Source organism: Dermochelys coriacea, chromosome 24 (genome assembly GCF_009764565.3).
Source record: "Dermochelys coriacea isolate rDerCor1 chromosome 24, rDerCor1.pri.v4, whole genome shotgun sequence".
NCBI classification, from domain to species: domain Eukaryota; kingdom Metazoa; phylum Chordata; order Testudines; family Dermochelyidae; genus Dermochelys; species Dermochelys coriacea.
Window position 1 is genome coordinate 11,450,704 of NC_050091.1, and position 14,952 is coordinate 11,465,655.

Below are 14,952 nucleotides of genomic sequence, written 5' to 3' on the forward strand. Positions count from 1 at the left end.
GCAGGAGTGAGTGCAAGGAGCTGGTGGAGAATGAGACTAGCCAATGCAGGTGGAGGCCTAAGGCAGGAGAGCCAAAGGCAGATCTAAGGAATGTGTGTAAGGTCTCCTTCCTGCAGCTGTCGCCTGTGTGCATGCCACTTGTGTATAGGTGAGTGTGTGCACATTTGTGTCTAAGACCCTGTGTTGAAATCCTGTGGCCCAGACATTGTATGAAACAAGCTACAGCACTGAGCATCCCCAGAAAGTCCTACTCAAACCTCCCCTCCAATCCAGGCACTCCCTGAGACACAGCCCAGTGGGCTAATCGCCCTATTATACACAAATGACACTACCGATCAACCCAAACTCAGAAGCATCTGGGCGAGCAGCAGCATTTCCACACCATCCTCAGTGAAAGGATAGCATGGTACCTGACTGGTTATGGCACAATCCATGAAAGCCAAATTCATTTTCTCTCCAAGAAATGAACTACTGACCATACCTTTAGAGCAAAACATAAAAGCTGCCAGACTGGGTCAGATCATGGTCCATCTTGCCCAGTATCCTTTCTACAACATTGACTGGTGCCAGAACTTCAGGGGGAGTGTACAGAACAGAGAACATATGGAGTGATCCACCCCTGCCTTCCACTCCTGGCTTCTGGCAGTCAGAGGTTAGGAGTATGGGGTTGCATCCCTGACCGTCTTGGCTAACAGCCACTGATGGACCTACCCTTCATGAACTTATCCAGTTCTTTTATGAACCCAGTTATACTTTTCACCATCACAACATCCCATGGCAATGAGTTCTACAGGTTAATTAAATCTTTTTAGTCTCTCCTTATATGGAATCCATTCCATACCCTTGATCACCTTTGCTGAACCTTTCCATTTCCACTTTTGAGATGTGGCAACCAGAACGGCATGCAGTATTCAAGGTCTGGGTTTATATAGTGGCTTTATGATATTTACTGTCTTGTTAACTGTCCCTTTCCTAATAGTTCCTAACATTCTGTTAGCCTTTGTGACGGCTCCTGTGGACAGAGTGAAAGTTTTCAAAGAACTTTCCACAGTAACGCCAAGATCTCTTTTGGGTGGTACTAGCTAATTTACACTCTATCACCATATACGTATAGTTGGGATTATTTTTTCCAGTGTGAATTATTTTGCACTTTACAACATTGAATTTCATCTGCCATTTTGTTGCCCCATCATGCAGTTTTGCGAGATCCCTTTGTAACTCTTCACAATCTGCTTAGGACTTTATCTTGAATAATTTTAGGACATCAGCAAACTTTGCCACCTACTTTTCCCCCCTTTTCCTGATTATTAATCAATATATTGAACAGCATAAATCTCAGTACAGATCCTTGGGGGACTCCTCTGTTCCATTGTGAAAACTGGCCATTAATTCTTACTCTTTGTTTCCTATCTTTCAACCAGATACTGATCCGTGAGAGGATCTTCCCTCTTATCCCATGGATACATAGTTTCCTTAAGAGTCTTTGGTAAGAGATTTTGTCAAAGGCTTTCTGAAAATCCAAGTACACTGTGTCAATTGGATCACCCTTGTCCACATGCTTGTTGACTCACAAAGAATTCTGATAGATTGGTGAGGGATGACTTCCCTTTACAAAAGCTGTGTTGATTGTTCCCCAGCAAATTCTTTTTATCTATGTCTCTAGTAATTTTGTTCTTTACTATAGTTTCTCCCTATTTGCCCGATACTGAAGTTATGCTTACCAGCCTGTAAGTGCCAGCATCTCTTCTAGAGCCCTTTTTAAAATTGGCATCACATTAGCTATCTTCTAGTCATCTAATACAGAGGCTGATTAGTGATAAGTTACTGCAATTTCATTTTTGAGTTCCTTCAGAACTCTTGGATGAATACCATCTGGTCCTGGTGACTGATTACTGTTTAGTTTATCAATTTGTTCTAAAACCTCTTCAGCTGACAGATCAGTTTGGGACAGCACTTCAGATTTGTTACCCAAAGGACCAGCTCTGATGTGGGAATCTCCCCACATCCTCTGCAGTGAAGACCAATGCAAAGGTTTAATTTATCTTCTATGCAATGGCCTTGTCTTTCTTGACTGATCCTTTTAACACCTGTGTTGTCTAGTGGCCCCACTGCCTGTTTGACAGGCTTCTGGTATACTTAAAAAAATTGACTGTTAGTTTTTATGTCATTAGCAAGTTGTTTCTCAATTCTTTTCTTGGCCTGCCTTCTTAGGACTTTTACATTTTACCTGCCAGAATTTTTGCTCCTTCCTATTTTCCTCATTAGGATTTGACTTCCAAATTTTACGAGGATGCCTTTTTGCCTCTAATGGTCTCCATTACTCTGCTGTTTAGCTATGGTAGAATTCTTCTGGTCCTCCTATTGTCTTTTTTGATGTGGGGTATACATTTAGTCCGAGCCTCTATTATGGTGTTTTTGAGTAGTCTCCATGCTGCTCACAGGCAGTTTGTAGCACAACATGGTGTAGGCCAAGGGATCGGAACAGGAGTCTAGGCTAGTGGTTGGAGCAGAATCAGATGGCAGAATTGGGGGAGCGTTAAGGGACAAGCCATTGGTTGCAGCCAAGAGTCAGGAGCCAGAGCAGAACCAAAGGGCAGAGCCGGAGGTGTGGTGAGGGGACAAGGCAATGGTTGGAGCCAGGAGTTCTGATGAAGGTGGGGACTAGGGATGGAGGAGGAGCAGGCACAAGTTGGAGAAGGGCTGGTGCAGGAAGCAGGGCTGGTGCAGCTGTGCATGTGGAACACACTGAGTAGCCATTGTGCTGCTTTTGCTACCAGAGTTAAATGTTGATCTCTTGGCACTGCTCTCCAATCAAGGAGCACAGTCACTTAGTGAGGGTTTATTGGGCCTAGCTGAGCTCATTGGGGTTGTAAGGCATCCACAGCAGAGCCAGCTGAGTGCCTGACACAGTTTATGCTTGTGACTGCTCTTTTTAATTTCCGTCTAACTAGCATCCTCATTCTCGTGTAGTGCCCTTTAAAAGTTAAATTCTACTGTAGCGGGTTCTTTGCTATTTTCCCCTCTACAAGGATGCTAAATTCAATTACATTATAGTCACTATTACCGAGAGATTCAGCTACAGTTACCTCTTGGACCAGATGGTGTGCTCCACTTAGAACTAAATCAAGAATTGTCTCTCGTCTTGTGGGTTCCAGGACTAGTTGCTCCAAGAAACAGTCTTTTATGGTATACAGACATTTTTTCTCTGCATCACCTGCTGCTCACAAACAGGGAAGAATTGGTAGGGGAAGTAGAAGTGGCTGGCAACCTGGGCAGCAGCGACCATGAGATGGTCGAGTTCAGGATCCTGACGAAAGGAAGAATGGAGAGCAGCAGAATATGGACTCTGGACTTCAGAAAAACAGACTTTGACTCCTTCAGGAAACTGATGGGCAAGATCCCCTGGGAGGCTGATATGAGGGGGAAAGGAGTCTAGGAGAGCTGGCTGTATTTTAAAGAAGCCTTATTAAGGTCACAGGAACAAATCATCCTGCTGTGCAGAAAGAATAGCAAATATGGCAGGCGACCAGCTTGTTTAACAGAGAAATCTTTGATAAGCATAAACACAGAAACGAAGCTTACAAGAAGTGGAAACTTGGACAGATGACTAGGGAGGAGTTTAAAATACTGCTCGAGCCTGCAGGGGTTCAATCAGGAACGCCAAAGCACAATTGGAGTCCTGCACGTAGGACAGAAGAATCCCATGCACCGCTGCAGGCTAGGGACCGACTGGCTAAGCAGCAATTCTGCAGAAAAGGACCTGGGGATTACAGTGGACGAGAAGCTGGATATGAGTCAGCAGTGTGCCCTTGTTGCCAAGAAGGCCAATGACATATTAGGCTGTATTAGTAGAAGCATTGCCAGCAGTTCGAAGGAAGTGATTATTCCCCTCTATTCGGCACTGGTGAGGCCACATCTGGAGTACTGCATCCAGTTTGGGGCCCTCCACTACAGCAAGGATGTGGACAAATTGGAGAGAGTCCAGCGGAGTGCAATGAAAATGATTGGGGGCTGGGGCACATGACTTACGAGGAGAGGCTGAGGGAAGTGGACTTATTTAGTCTGCAGAAGAGAAGAGTGAGGGGAGATTTGATAGCAGCCTTCAACTGCCTGAATGGGGGTTCCAAAGAAGATGGAGCTCGGCTGTTCTCAGTGGTAGCAGATGATATAACAAGGTGCAGTGGTCTCCTGCAGTGCGGGAGGTCTAGGTTGGATATTAGGAAACACTATTTCACTAGGAGGGTGGTGAAGCACTGGAATGGGTTACCTAGGGAGATGGTGGAATCTCCATCCTTAGAGGTTTTTACGTCCCAGCTTGACAAAACCCTGGCTGGGATGATTTAGTTGGCGTTGGTCCTGCTTTGAGCAGGGGGTTGGACTAGATGACCTCCTGAGGTCTCTTCCAACCCTAATCTTCTATGATTCTGTGATCACGCCCTGAGGCAGCACTTACCCCATCAACATGAGGGTAGTTGAAATCACCCATAATTACTGCATTTTCTGATTTTGTAGTCTCTCTAACTACCCTGAGCATTTCACAGTCACTGTCGCCATCCTGGTCAGGTGGTCACTGATTCATTCCTACTCCTATACTCTTATTATTCCATCATGGAATTTCTATCCACAGAGATTTTATGGTACAGTTTGATTCATTTGTTTTTTTTTTTAACATACAGTGCCATTCCCCCAACGGCACAACCTACTCTGCCATTCCTACATATTTTGTACCTTGGTATTACCGTGGCCCACTGATAAACCTCATTCCACCAAGTTTCCGCAATTAATATCCTTATTTAAGGCCAGGCACTCTAGTTGACCAGTCTTAATATTTAGCCTTCTAGCACTTGTATATAAGCACATGTACATTTTGTCAATATTTCAGTTTGCCTTCATGTGTTATTTTTAATGAGACTGTCTAGCATTTGACTGTTCCTCCGTAGCTCCAATCTGTACTTTGTCAACTTCCTTCCTATCCTCTATACTAGGATATAGAGTTCCCATTGTAATAAATGCACCCTAAGAGATGTATCCACCCGAACCAAAAACTCCCCTTCACTTGTCGGCTTTTCCCCAGTCCTAGTTTAAAATGAGCCTCTACAAGGTTTTTTACATGCCAGTGATCTGGTTCTATTTTGTTTAAGGCGGAACCCATCCCTCCTGCATAGCCTACTCCTTCCCCAAAAGATTCCCCAGATCCTAAATTCTTCCTCTCTACACCATCATCTTATCCATGCATTGAGACCCTGCAGTTCTGGCTGTCTACCTGGCCCTGCATGTGGAACTGGAAGCATTTCATACTTTAATTTCTTACCTAGTAGCCTAAGTTTGGCCTCCAGGACCTCTCTCCTAGCTTTTCCTCTGTCACTGGTACCTACATATACCACAGTCTCTGGCTCCTTCCCAGCACAACCTGTAAGTCTACCTAGATGTCTTGTAAGATCTGCAACCTTCGCACCTTGCAAGCAATTCACCATGCAGTTCACCCAGTCACCACAAACCCAGCTATCTATATTTCTAATAATTGAGTCTCCCATTACTATTGCCTGTCTCTTCCTAACAACTGGGGTCCCTTCCCCTGAAGGGGTAGTTCAGTGTGAGGGATACCATGACATCATCTGGAAAGTGGGTCGCAACTATGGGATCATTTCTCTGCTCCTGCTTGATGCTGTCCTGGCCCAAGACTTTCATCCTCTTTAACAGCACAGGGGCTGTCGGACAGCAGGTAGGACCACTCTACTAAGTCTCAAAAGTCTTCTCGTTGTACCTCTCTGTTTCCCTTTGCTCATTCCGTTCAGCTACTTTGGCCACAAGAACCCATACACCACGAGTTGCTTGTCTCACATGCACAACAACGCCACCAGCCCACAAGGCATGTAATCCTGTATGTTTCACTTAGTGCAGGAAACTGGGTAGTTCCCACCCTACTGCTGGTCTTCAATCTCTTGGGCTTTTTATGTACCCCAAGTTTAGGGAGTGTTTGTTAGGTGAATTGGTGGGTTGTTTTGTTCTTTTTTCTGACGGTTACTTTTCTTGGGACTTGGTGACTTTCTAATTGTTATAATCCCTCGGCTTCCTCCCCCTGCAGTCAAATTCTCCTTCCTTTTGCAGCTTATTCGGTTGCTGCGCTCCCTCACTCTGTTGCGAGCTCACTCTGCGCCACAGATGTTCATTAACAAATATGTAAAAAAAAAACTCAGGGCAACGGCTCATCGGCTTCATAGGCTTTTAAATATCTTTTGAATCTATCTAGCACCCTGAACTGACCATTAAATCACCACACAATTGAACTGGGGGGAAAAACATGATCCCATTAGAACCATGCATTATCCATCCTAAAAGTAAAAAGTAAAAACCATGCAAACAGTATTTCCAACAAGAAGGGGAAACAACACACAAACGGTATCTCAGCCTGACCCAGATCACCACACATGATACATCAATGATTTCCCCAAAGATATAATGCTGGCTGTGTGCTGATGACCTGGTCAGACCATCTCCTATCCAAGAGGGTGTCAAGAGGGTGTCAGGGAAACTTCCATCTTCTAGAACCAACTATAATACATGGAAAAAATAAAATCATGGTATTTCTGGGAAAAAATCCCAAACAACCAAACCAGAATGACATTTTTATTACAGCGACAAGGAGATTGAACAAACCCTAAATTATACATACATGGGACTCATTATAAATACATCAGGGAGCTTCAGACTGGCTATAAAAGCATTACAAGGAAAAGCTCTGCAAGCCTCTATGTCATAAAGAAGCCACTAGGTAGATAAAAACATCCAATAAAGCTGCTGCTAAAACTATTCAGTGATATAATCCAACCCATTCTACTGGCTGGGAGTGAAGTCTGAGACCAGGCTGTCACAATAATCACACTGATTGGACTAAAACCCCACTAGAAACCCTGCAGTTCTTCAAGCAAATCTTCTGTGTGCCCAGGATTAGCAGCACCAATGGTGGGCAAGGATTGGGCTCCTGCTAACAACTTCCAGAAGACATTCAATAGTCTTCCCTGTAATCTCAGCCAAAGCAGCAAATGCTCCCTTCACTGCATAGTATTAGAAAGTCAACAGTGAAATACAAATCAAAATATATTCCACTCCTAACATCATTCCACTCTCATCATTTCCCAGGCTGAACAGCTCCAACCCTGCCCCATACAACAAAGCAAACAGCCCTGCATAACGTGAAAAACGCTCAACATGCCAATCCATGACATAAAACTACAATGTACCTGGGCATTGGGAAGAAAAAGCCCAAACCAGCAGCACACTGGACTGCTCCAGATCCCTGCGTTGAATGATTGCACATGCAGAGACCTCATGGCAGTGATATGTGCAAAACTAAGGGCTTTTCTACATGAGGAACTTACCTCAGCATAGTCACACCCCTGAGTGACGTAGCTACACTGACCTAAACCCCGGTATAGACAGCACTTGGTTGATGGAAGAATTCCGTCGACCTAGCTGCCACCTCTCAGGGAGGTGAATTTCCTATGTCAATGGGAGAACCCCTTCTATTGGCATAGGTAGTATCTACACTGGAGGACTGCATCTGCACTACTGCAGTGGTTTAAGTGTAGACATAGCCTAAGGTAGATGCTCATTCAATGCAGAATTAGGTCTGATCTATGTAAACAGTTTAACTAAAAAGGGGATTTTATACTGATTTAGTTAATCCAGCTCAGTTTTGTGTGTGGACACACTTATATCAGTTTAAATCTGGTTTATACAGATGCAAGCTAAGATGCTATAACCAGGTTTATACTGATATATCCAACACAATATGTGCAGTTTCTGTGTAGATAAGCCCTCAGCAACCAAGACTAGAGGTGAAACTAGGAGACACAAGCAGTATAATCCCAGACAGGAGCAATAGTCCAGCCAGTGGGACAGAGGAGAGACTGCCAGTGAGACATTCCACAGAGAGATTTCCTCAAATGATCAGGAACCATAAAAGATGTTTCATCACAAACCAATGAGGAAAAACCACACTGCCCCTGGGGGACAGAGAGGAGAGAGGTCAGAGATGGCATCATGTGCAGAGCAATCTATCGCAAGAACAGTGATGGACACTGCCGACAAACAGGCCCAGGGGACCAAACCCAAACACCCTGCATAGGCCTCTGCTGGGGTGGAACAAACCTATTTCTGACAAAGCCCAGCATGGTCTGTCGCTTACATCTTAACAATACTTACACAGCTTGTCATGCCAAGAAGTCTCATTGAATTGCATGTTTGTGTGTCTGGGAGTCCCTGTTTGTCTTTGTGGTCCTTTGTGCATGTCTCGTTTCCTCAGGGAGGGATGTTCCATTGTCTCTCTCACATTTATTCTTCTGCCTCTGAGGCCCACTGTGGCCAAAAATAAAGAATATGCATTCAGAGATATCCAGTGTCTTGCATTTTCTCCTGGTCCCCTGGCACAGGCCTGTTGGCTCCCCTACATCCCCTTTTGGTCTGTATGCTCAGTGAGTTCAGAGGGAGGACATTTGTTAATACTTTCGTGTAGTTCCCCCAGCCACATCTCCCTCGCTAATGAACTATCCTCAATCAAAGTGGCACCTTGACCTGGAATATTAACAATTGGAAAACAGCAGAACGTCCAGGACACAAAGGGATAAGATGAGTTCAGGCTGTGAATGCAGAGAAAGTCTCACATGCAAAAATCTCCAATCCAACAAGTGGTCTGAGTTTGTGAATTCCCCAGAGAGAAAGAGGCTCCCCTTGCTCTTTCTGAGCCACGGAACACAGAGCAGAACAGTCAACGTACGCAGAAGAACATTTAGCCCCAGCACCGCCTGCTTCACGGCCACCTGCTAGCTAGCAAGAGCTCTGCCTTTCATACAGGAAAGGCCCTTCGTAAGGAAACGCATCACATGAGGGGCTGAACCACTTGGGGTACCTGTCTGGACAAAGAGCAGACACGTTGACCTTCTAAACTGGTAAAGGGGGTCTGCTGTGATGATCACTGTCACTGCCGATGTGCTGACTCAAGGCCCTGCTATGTGTAAGCATGGGAATAGTCCCGCTCTTGCGGGGAATTTTCCTGGCTTCTGCACTACCCTGGTGACGTGGGCTAGCGAAAGTATCTCAGTCCTCGCTCCCACTTCCTTTACCCAGTGGCCTCCCTGCCCTTGAGGGCTCCCCTTCCACTCTCCTGTCTGGCAGAGTCCTCGTAACCCCAACAATGCTGGGCCCAGGAGTCCTGGGGGTCTCGACTCCCAACCCTGCTGTGGTCACCTAGGACAGGGGCTAGGGTGTCCCCACTCCGGGGTACTCTCTCTGCACTAGGCACTTCTCTGACCCACTGACCATTACATATAAGTTAAAGCAAATGCAAGTTATGTAATCAACAATTAATTTTAAAAAGAGAGTCACACACCTCTTGGGAAAGGTTAAAGGAAACATATCAACCCGCTCTGTGGCAGGGAACAACACAAACAGTGTCTCTGGAACGTCAGGGCAGTTCACAGTCTGTTCCTTGTAATTCCCCAACCTTCTTCTCAGACCCTGGCTGTGCTGCAGGGATGCTGTGGGTTGGACACTTGTTCTGGTGGTGGCCACATGCTCTCAAGCTCTAAGTGGTAGGACCCTTCTTCCCAGTGTCACCCCCACCCTGTCGGGGTTACAATCCAAGCCTGGCCTGCAGAGCCTCTTGGCTGAGGCGTCTCCCTGTGCTGGGCCTGCAGCCCAGGGTCCCCCTCAGTTTCCCCAGCTGCTCACTGCACCCAGCTCCAGACTGCTCCAGCCCCAGCTGCACCACTCTGTCTCAGTACTGCTGCTGCTGCTGCTCTGCCTCCAGCTCCCTGGGCTGCTTCTTTGGCCCCTCTGGCTCTGGTTGCTACAGCTCTGCTCCCAGCACTGACCTGCTTCCTGGGCTGTTTTTCTGGACCCTGTGGCTCTGGTTACTGCAGCTCTCCTCCCCGGGCAAGTCTGCTCTCTCTGGGCTGTGTCTCTGGCTTTGGGGCTGCAGCTCTGCTCCCAGGACAGGATCTGCTCTCTCTGGGCTGCTTTTCTGGTCCCTCTGGATCTGGCCCAGCTCTGCTCCCCAGCTCAGCTTGTCCCCTGCTTTCTCCTTAGCTCAGCCCACTCTGTCTGACCCAGGCAAATCCAACTCACACAGAGGACGGGACCCTGGCCTCCTGATCCCTGATTAGCCTGCCAGCCCTGTCATTCAGGCTGACCTAGAGCATTGGCCTCTCCTCATTGTTCTTGGGGGCTGTCAGTCTCAGGGTCCTGATTCCCCATTGACCCTTCCCCCTTTTTAGTACTGGGAACTAGCAACTAAAACACCCCCACTGAATGTTAGTAAGGGGGCAACAGTTGCCTTACATATGGCATCAGCTGTCACTACACCATGTGTGCTGACTCAGGGCCCTGCTATGGCACCGGCTGTCACTGCCCCGTGTGCTGACTCAGGGCCCTCCTATGGCACTGGCTGTCAATATCCCGTGTATTGACTCAGGGCACTTCTATGTCATCAGCTGATTTGGCACTGTTGGAATTTGGGAACTTTCTGGCAGATACTTTTTGGTTAATCAAGTTTTTATAGTAGATGTGTTGTTAACTCCTCACTGATTGATTCATTTCTCCAACTCCTTCCTTCCCTCCACACAGTTTCGTCGTTAAAATGTACTCTGTCCTCCTCTTTCCCTCTCTCTCAGTACTGCCCTTTCATTTCCCACTCCCTCGCTCCTGTGAACTCACCCGCACTCCTTTTCCCCTCCTCCACCTTTCCCCACTGTAAGTGATTTCAAATGGAAAATAAACAAATAAAGAGGGAGTAACAGAACCTTGAACCACCATCATCATCATCATCACTGCTTATATTCTACCTCTTTTTCCTGCCACTGTGTAAATTAATGGTGTGACCTCACCTAGAGTGCTCTGTACAGGGCTGACTACCCCATCCCAGAGAGGACATTGCAGAACTACAGACAATGAGCAGCAGTCTGGAAAACCGCCCCTACGAAGAGAGAGTGAACAGACTGAGATTGTTCACTTAGAGAGGAGATAAATGAGAAGGGTCCCAGTATTACTATTATTAATACTTAGCTGTTATCTAGAATATAAAATGCTGAAGGATCTAGAGAAGGGGCTTATTTCCCTGCTGCACTAGGTGATGGGCAGATGTGGGCCAGGGGGGAGAGGGGGGACTGATTGATTAACTAGACTTTGTGGGTTTGCAGAGAAGTTGTAAGCTGCACCCCGTCAGCCAGCAATTTGTACAAAGCTGTGTATTAGATCTCAGCAGTGTCCCAGCAAGAGCTCCTGAAGAAGGCACCAACTCGGCCTCACTACATTTGAGAGAGTTGGCAACACTGCGGACGATGGGAAAGGGCAAGGAGAGTTCAAAAAAAAAAATCAAAAAACGGACAAAAAAATTTTTTTTTAAATCTCATGATTTGGGAGCCAGTCATATGATTTTGAGTGTTTCAATGTGACAATACTGTAGCAACAATTAGTCAGAATTTTTCCAAACCAAAATGTTTTTATTGCAAAATCAAAAATACCACTTGTCCTGTCTTCACTAGGGTTGGAACATGTTAGCAACACCTTTTATCCTAGTGTGGACAGGCCTCTGGTGGGTTTCTCTGTGCTTGAAACAACCCGGGGGGCTGACAGTGCTGCATGCAAAGCAGTGCAGGGGAAGACACAGTGGGAGATAGGCAGTAGATGGATGAGTGTGAAGGAGCAGGGAGGGAAAGAATGAACAGATGAGAGATTAGGGAGAGGACTGCATTTCTCACTGCTGTCCCTGTCCCCCTCTCCCTCTGTGGGAGTCTTGGTCAGTGATAATAGCAAAAGGAAGTCTGAATGCTACTGGGTCAGAGCAATACTCTTTTTGTTGCTGTGTGCTTCCTTCAGCACACCCTTTCAGTGAGCTTTGCACAGGTGCATTTCTTTTGAGAAACATTCTGTGGTTTCTCTCTGGCCCTTCAAAAGATGCTGGATGGGCAGAGGAGCAGTGGGTTACCATGCTCTGCAAGGCTCATGCAGTGAAGTCCTGACTGAACCTTAGAACGAATGAGGGGCTAATTCTCTTCACATGAGTCACTTTTTGGATCCTGTTTCTTTTCTCTTTTCTGAGGCCGCATTTCTAAGGACTTGGCTGAGCACAGAGAATGCACAGCCATAATGCTTGACCCCATTCAGGTCACACACTGAAGCAGACATTACACTAGCTTGGGAATACATTAGCCCGTTAGAGGTCTCATTACAGTGTCCTCCACTGCACCAATTGGGGTCCCCAATTTCATTTTGTTAGCAATCCAGGTCATTTGTAAGGAGGATGCCGATTCTGTTGCCCCTATAAAACATTTGACTCTCTTCTGTGTGCTGGGCAGTGACCTCATTGTACAAAATGATCCTCTCTCTTCCTCCCAACCTTGCTGTCTCCAAGGCCAAGTGCTATGTATTCTTCCTCTCTCTGTCTGGAGCCAGAGGGACACAGACTCTACATGCTTGCCTTTCTCTCTTTCTTTGCATCTCAGCAAGCATCACACAGCTGGCTTGAAGACTATTAATAGGGAAATGTGGAGGGGAGAGTCTGGACACCCATTTCTGGTTATTTAGGATTTGATTCTTCCACTGAGACAGTGCCGCACTCTCTTCCTTTCCAGGAGCACTTGCACACTGTGCAGTCCCACAGACAACACGCTCCCCGCACTCTCCCCATAGCCCACCCCCTCAGGGAAAGCATGAGGGCCTCATTGTGACACATGGCTACTGACCTGTGCTGTAGTCAGCAGGGAACTGCGCTCACCAAGCCCAGGGAATGGGAGGGGATACAATCCCTCCTCAAAAGGAAAGCATAAGCTTATGCTCAAATAAATTTTTTAGTCTCTAAAGGTGCCACAAGTACTCCTCTTTTTTTTTTTTTTGTGAATACAGACTAACACGGCTGCTACTCTGAATCCCTCCTCAAACTCCTTTGCCTAGATGGGAAGAGCACAGGATGGACTATTCCTTGGGATAGTGCAATTTGTCTCCCACTCTGTATTTCACTAGTTCCATGGGCTGCAATACTGAAGATTAAATAAAATGGTTAAGAATAAATGCAGATTAGTAATGGATCAATGAGAAATTCAAAGAAATTGGACAATTGGATAATAAGAACAAAGAACAAAGGCAGATTTATCAAAAGATAAGTGTAGTAGAGAGAGAGAGAGCCTGGAGCACTGGGCCTGGTGCAAGATCTGAGGCCTGAATCAGAGGCTGTGAACCAAAGTCAAGCCATGTATTAAAGCAGATGCTTACAAGTTCACTGTCCAGTACATGGATTTAGCAAAGTTGCTGCTAGTGTAGTAGGCACAGATATTTATGTAAATATATTCCAGCTAGTACAGATACATCCCAATCTGGTACAAGATAAGAAGGTTTGACAAAATAATGAATAGGGATGTTTTGTCCATGATATCAGGAACAAGGGGAGGTAACAAACAGATGTTGTGACATACCTAAGTTGTGTATTCTAATTGTTTGTCTCAGTGTATACATGTTAGGGTACCTTGCCTTAACACTTTGCAGCGTAGGAAACAGCAGAAATTCCCACTAATGACTGAGCCACTCCTTGCTACTAGGCACTCATGTGTTAGTGAACCTGTAACCATGGAGCCAGGGCACTAATATTGTGCTTAGGGGACAATAAACCTGGCCTACTGCCTTTGTCACTGAACCATGTCTGGTTTCAGAGTAGCAGCCGTGTTAGTCTGTATTCGCAAAAAGAAAAGGAGTACTTGTGGCACCTTAGACTAACAAATTTATTCGAGCATAAGCTTTCATGAGCTACAGCTCACTTCATCGGATGCATTTGGTGGAAAAAACAGAGGGGAGATTGATATACACACAATATATCAATCTCCCTCTGTTTTTCCCCAAATGCATCCGATGAAGTGAGCTGTAGCTCACGAAAGCTTATGCTCGAATAAATTTGTTAGTCTAAGGTGCCACAAGTACTCCTTTTCTTTTTGAACCATGTCTGTGGTCTTTCTTGATAAATAACATTGAGGCCTGCTGAATGAGGAGGCTGCCTTATCTGCTCCCAGGACAGAAGCATGGGCATCCTGAACAGCATCACTAAGTCAATGACATTCCAATCTTCGGCACATAACAACACTGGGTAGTACTATCGAGATTTGCTACCTGCGCAAAGCTGAACAGCTCACTGAAAGAACACCCACACCAAGCCAATGACCCACTACGAACTTTCTCACGAAGAAAGGATCAATGTGATTCTTATGGACCTGCACAGACCCTAAGACAAGACACAAGATAGGAGACTATTTTATCGCGGGTCTGGTTGATAGGCCTGAAACTCAGCTGGAGGGCAATCATAGCCGGCCAGTAATAGATGAAAAATCGTGGCAGCAATAAAATACTTCTGATGGAAAAGCCTGGATTGTGATGGATACTGGCTGAATTGTAAAAAACATAGGGATGAAGGCATGAAGCCCTGTCAGATCTAATGAAGCATATTGTTTGAGACAGTACAATTACCAGAGATTTACAATCACACTGATAACCAAATGCCATAAAAGACAACACTATGGATTGTAGAGATACAGCCATTCAGCCTGGTATTGCATGCCTCTCGTTACTTTTGCAAGTTGTTCAGGGCCAAATATAGGAAAGGTATAAGGAAATAAGAAGTCAACAGTGTGCCCTTGTTGCCAAGAAGGCTAATGGCATTTTGGGCTATATAAGTAGGGGCATTGCCAGCAAATCGAGGGATGTGATCGTTCCCCTCTATTCGGCATTGGTGAGGCCTCATCTGGAGTAATGTGTCCAGTTTTGGGCCCCACACTACAAGAAGGATATGGAAAATTGGAAAGAGTCCAGTGGAAGGCAACAAAAATGATTAGTTTTCAGAGTAGCAGCCGTGTTAGTCTGTATTCGCAAAAAGAAAAGGAGTACTTGTGGCACCTTAGAGACTAACAAATTATT